The sequence below is a fragment of the Arachis duranensis genome, chromosome 7, assembly GCF_000817695.3.
Source record: "Arachis duranensis cultivar V14167 chromosome 7, aradu.V14167.gnm2.J7QH, whole genome shotgun sequence".
Lineage (NCBI taxonomy): Eukaryota > Viridiplantae > Streptophyta > Magnoliopsida > Fabales > Fabaceae > Arachis > Arachis duranensis.
The window spans coordinates 34,408,181-34,413,589 of NC_029778.3; the positions used below are offsets into that span (position 1 = coordinate 34,408,181).

General features: G+C 35.5%; 1 long non-coding RNA gene across 2 annotated transcripts; it reads left to right on the forward strand.

The window, feature by feature from the left end:
• Nucleotides 1–3,402: 3,402 nt before the first annotated feature.
• LOC107458718 (uncharacterized) lies at nt 3,403–5,117 on the forward strand. 2 transcript variants are annotated; one of them, XR_008001557.1, is made up of 5 exons: nt 3,403–3,889; nt 4,117–4,174; nt 4,278–4,428; nt 4,525–4,812; nt 4,892–5,117. It is a non-coding gene; the product is annotated as an uncharacterized LOC107458718 (long non-coding RNA). The 2 variants fall into 2 exon arrangements; XR_008001556.1 differs by having other exon boundaries at nt 4,582–4,812.
• Nucleotides 5,118–5,409: the final 292 nt, after the last annotated feature.

The following is a 5,409-nucleotide window of genomic DNA, read 5'->3' on the forward strand; positions in this document are numbered from 1 at the left end:
GGGAGTAGGTGCAGTAAAGTCACCCAGCACCTTCCTTGCATTGTTGGCATTGTTGTTGTTTTTGGCTGCCATGTTTTCTTCTTCTTTGAAGATTTCTGTTAGGTCCTCTACAGAGAGTTGTGCCTTAGCTTCTCTTAGCTTTCGCTTCAAGGTCCTTTCAGGTTCAGGGTTAGCCTCAACAAGAATGCTTTTGTCTTTGCTTCTGCTCATATAAAAGAGAAGAAAACAAGGAAATATGGAATCCTCTATGTCACAGTATAGAGATTCCTTGAGGTGTCAGAGGAAAAGAAAAATAGAAAGCAGAGGTAGAAAATTCGAACTTATCAAGAAAGATGGAGTTCGAATTGTGCATTAAGGAATAGTGTTAGTCCATAAATAGAAGGATGTGAGAAGAGGGGAAGTAATAAAATAAAAAGATTTTAAAAACATTTGGAAAAATACTAATTGATTTTCGAAAACGAAGGGTGGAAAAGAAATCAAGTGATTTTTTGAAAAAGATTTTGAAATTAGAAATTAAAAAGATATGATTGAAAACTATTTTGAAAAAGATATGATTAAGAAGATATGATTGAAAAGTTATGTTTGAAAAAGATGTGATTGAGAAAATATGATTTGAAAAACATTTTAAAAAGATTTGATTTTAAAAATTAATAACTTGGCTAACAAGAAATGATATGATTCAAACATTAAACCTTTCTCAACAGAAAAGGCAACATACTTGAAATGTTGAATCAAATCATTAATTGATAGCAAGCATCTTTGAAAATGGTAAGAAATTGATTTTGAAAAAGATTTGATTGAAAAGATTTGATTTGAAAAAGATTTGATTTTGAAAAATTTTGAAAACTTGAAAAAAAATTTGCATTAAAAACAAAATCTTCCCTCTTGTGCCATCCTGGCGTTAAACGCCTAGAATGGTGCACATTCTGGCGTTTAACGCCCAAACTACTACCCTTTTGGGGGTTAAACGCCCAGCCAGGCACCCTGGCTGGCGTTTAAACGCCAGTTTGCCTTCCTCACTGGGCGTTTTGAACGCCTAGCTTTTTCTGTGTAATTCTTCTGCAGTATGTTCTGAATCTTCAATTCTCTGTATTATTGACTTGAAAAGACACAAATTAAAAATATTTTTGGATTTTTAATAATAAGGAATAATCAAAATGCAACTAAAATCAAATAACAATGCATGCAAGACACCAAACTTAGCAGTTTGTATACTGCTAACACTAACAAAATGAGAATGCATATGAGAAACAACAAAACACTCAAGCCAAGAGAATTTAAAGATCAGAGTAAGTAAATCATCAAGAACAACTTGAAGATTAATGAAGACACATGCATGAGTTCGAAAAATGCAAGAAGAATAGAAACATGCAATTGACACCAAACTTAAAATGAGACTCTAAACTTAAACAAGAAATTTTTGGATTTTATGATTTTTGTAATTTTTTGTGCTTTTTTGAAAATTAAGTGGAAAAGAAAATAAAGATATCAAAATTCTTAATGAGAATTCCAGGAATCATTGCAATGCTAGTCTAAGATTCCGGTCCAGGAATTAGACATGGCTTCATAGCCAGCCAAGCTTTCAAAGAAAGCTTCGGTCCAAAACACTAGACATGGCCAATGGCCAGCCAAGCCTTAGCAGATCATTGCTCCAACAGCAAGATTGATAGAAATCAACAAGCTCTTGTGATGATAAGTTGAAACCTCGGTCCAATAAAATTAGACATGGCTTCACAGCCAGCCAGACTTCATCAAATCATCATGAAACTCTAGAATTCATTCTTAAGAATTCTCAAAAAAAATACCTAATCTAAGCAACAAGATGAACCGTCAGTTGTCCAAACTCAACAATCCCCGGCAACGGCGCCAAAAATTTGGTGCACGAAATTGTGATCATCTTTGGATGTCTAGTTCTTAGATCATGGGGGCTGGCCTCTCAGCCATGCCTAGACCTTGTTCTTATGTATTTTCAACGGTGGAGTTTCTACATACCATAGATTAAGGTGTGGAGCTCTGCTGTACCTTGAGTATTAATGCAATTACTATTGTTCTTCTATTCAATTCAGCTTATTCTTGTTCTAAGATATCACTTGTGCCTCAACTTGATGAATGTGATGATTCGTTACACTCATCATCATTCTCACCTATGAACGTGTGCCTGACAACCACCTCCGTTCTACCTTAGATTGAGTGGATATCTCTTGGATTCCTTAATCAGAATCTTCGTGGTATAAGCTAGAATTGATGGCGGCATTTTTGAGAATCCGGAAGGTCTAAACCTTGTCTGTGGTATTCTGAGTAGTATTCAAGGATTGAATGACTGTGACGAGCTTCAAACTCGCGATTGTGGGGCGTTAGTGACAGACGCAAAAGAATCACTGGATTCTACTCCAACATGATCGAGAACCGACAGATGAATAGCCGTGCTGTGACAGAGCGCGTTGAACATTTTCACTGAGAGGACGGGACTGTAGCCATTGACAACAGTGATGCCCAACATACAGCTTGCCATAGAAAGGAGTAAGAAGGATTGGATGAAGACAGTAGGAAAGCAGAGAGATGGAAGGGACAAAGCATCTCCATACGCTTATCTGAAATTCTCACTAATGAATTACATAAGTATCTCTATCTTTATTTTATGTTTTATTCATCTTTTAATCATTAATCCTCCAAAACCATTTGAATCCGCCTGACTGAGATTTACAAGATGACCATAGCTTGCTTCATACCAACAATCTCCGTGGGATCGACCCTTACTCGCGTAAGGTTTATTACTTGGACGACCTAGTGCACTTGCTGGTTAGTTGTGCGAAGTTGTGATAAAGAGTTGAGATTGCAATTGAGCGTACCATGTTGATGGCGCCATTGATGATCACAATTTCGCACACCACTAACTTTTCGATGAAGTAATTCCTGTGATAATATCATGTGAAGCACTTCTAGGATCATTGGTGTGTCATATCATTGAAATTGTAGGTTCTTTTAAAGAGCTATTGATGTTCTTGTTATGTTGCTTTCACACACACACACACACACACACACACACACACACACACACACACATTAACTCAATCATATAAAAAGGAAAGGCGGGCAGCTGGTCATAATGCCACATAAAAAGGGAAAACAAAAACATTTCAGACAAAAGCAGGGCCTGTTTTGGTTGCCATAAATCTCTTCAAGAAAGTTCTTCTGTATGGTAATGATTATATTGAAGCCTACAAGCGTAAAAGAATTGAAAGCCCTCATGTATATGCCATTACTGACACAGCCATCCGAGAAATGATACGGGGTAACCTTTTCTTTCTTATCTTTTACATGTATGCATGAAGTTTTCAAATTTATGAACACTTACACATTTTATTTGAGCAAATCCTTACTCTAGCTCTTTCTTTCTATAATTATAAGGTCGATCTTCTTTTATGAGCAAGTTATCGTTATTGGTTTAATCTTAAGTTTTATCTTCTTGTTACTTGTGCAAGTAATGCTTGGATACTGGTTTTAAGTCTTACAGAAGATTAAAAGGGTTGCCCAGTGACTCTATGCTTTTACTACTCTAGAAAAGTATTTATTTAATTTCGACAAGAATTTAAATTCTGTTCAGATTAAAATGATACTTGATCAGCAAGAAACTGTTTAGTACGAAACTTGATTTAAATTTGGTGGCTGTAGGCTTGTAATAGCCATCCAATAACATATGTCCCATTATATGACACACTTGGTATGTTTTTCACTCATTTTCTCATTAATTTTTAGATGCTTTTTATTATTCCAAACATTTTCCTAATAATTCTTGAGGTACCTAAGAACAGGTCCAAATGCATTGGAGTTTATCATAAACCATGCTCAAGTTTCGATAGCATTTGTACAGAAAAACAAGATTCTTTCTGTGAGTTCTACTTCTTGAGTTTGGATTTGAGTTAGTTCTTCAATTTGTTGGAGATGATTAACTGTTTCTATATTTCACATATTTTGTCTTGTCTTGGTCAGTGTTCTTCAAATCTTATAAGTTTGTCAAATGATTCTACTTTCTTTCAGTTTCTGAGCTTATGTTATATTAAGGCTAATCTTTCCTTCTTTTCAATGCTAACCAACTTCTACAATCTAATAATGTAGCTATTGTGAGTTTTGGTAATGTTTCGACCGCTTCTCTTGGGAAGAGTTTCTCCAGTTGGTAGGAAACAAAGCTTGAATTTTAATTTCATATTCATGTTTAAAAGAAAAAACTTTGAACCACTTTGATTTGTTTAATCCTGTATATTTTGCTCTGCATGCAGGGGACCTACCACCAAAAAAGAAGACTGACATTTGCACAATCATGTACACAAGTGGAACCACATGCAAACTGAAAGGTGTCATAATTAAGAATGAGGCTTTCACGGCAAAGTTTTGTCTTTTGATCAAATACTTCATTTAACAGACAAAGCAGTAAGATAACAATCTTCTTGAATGTTCACAAGTTTCATGCCACACTTTGTCCTATTTCAAATTTTCTCTACCCATAATATATACGACTTGCTGTAGGCAAGCAAAGATGATGTGTACTTCTCTTTTCTTCCTCTTGCTCATGTCTATGACCAGATAATGGAGACCTATTGCATTTATAGGGGAGCCTCAATTGGATTCTGGCAAGGCATAAGATTCGGATTTAGTTTTCATCATTACTATTTTGCTCTTTCTTGTATGTCTCATTTTGATGCTTCATTCCATGTTAATTGTTTTAGGATGTGAGGTACTTAATAGAGGATGTTCAGGTGTTGAAGCCAGCTATATTTTGTGGCGTTCCTAGAGTTTTCGACCGTGTTTATGCTGGTAGAGAGACATTACTTTTGTCCTACTGCTACCTGAGCTCATAAATGTCTTAGTTATAACCAATGACTTGTGCCTGCAGGTATCAACAGCAAAATTTCATCTAGATGAGCATTTGGAAGTGCATTGTTTCAGTATGCATATAATTAGTACGTTTGCCACTAAACAATTCTATTTTAGACCCTTAATTTCCAATATCATGCAAAGTAATTAGTCTAGATTCTGATGACAGCAAGTTAGGATACTTAGAGAAGGGTCTTCCATAAGACAAAGCAACACCATGTTTTGATAGGCTTGTATTTGATAAGGTAAACTGCACTTTACTGTGATTTCTGTTGGTGAAATTTGACCTGAAAGTTGGATTGATGTTTTATTTTATGACAGATAGAACAAGGCTTAGGTGGAAGAGTTCGGCTTCTGTTATCTGGCGCTGCTTCTATTTATTTATGTCACATGCTGTTTAAAATCTCTATTAAATCATAAGAATGTTTCCTAGATTGAGATGCAATTCTATACTCATTTATTTTGCAGAAAGCGGCAACTAAGAGAATGGATATGCAAGAATCAAAAGAATTCCTTGCTGAACTCAAGGTTCCAACA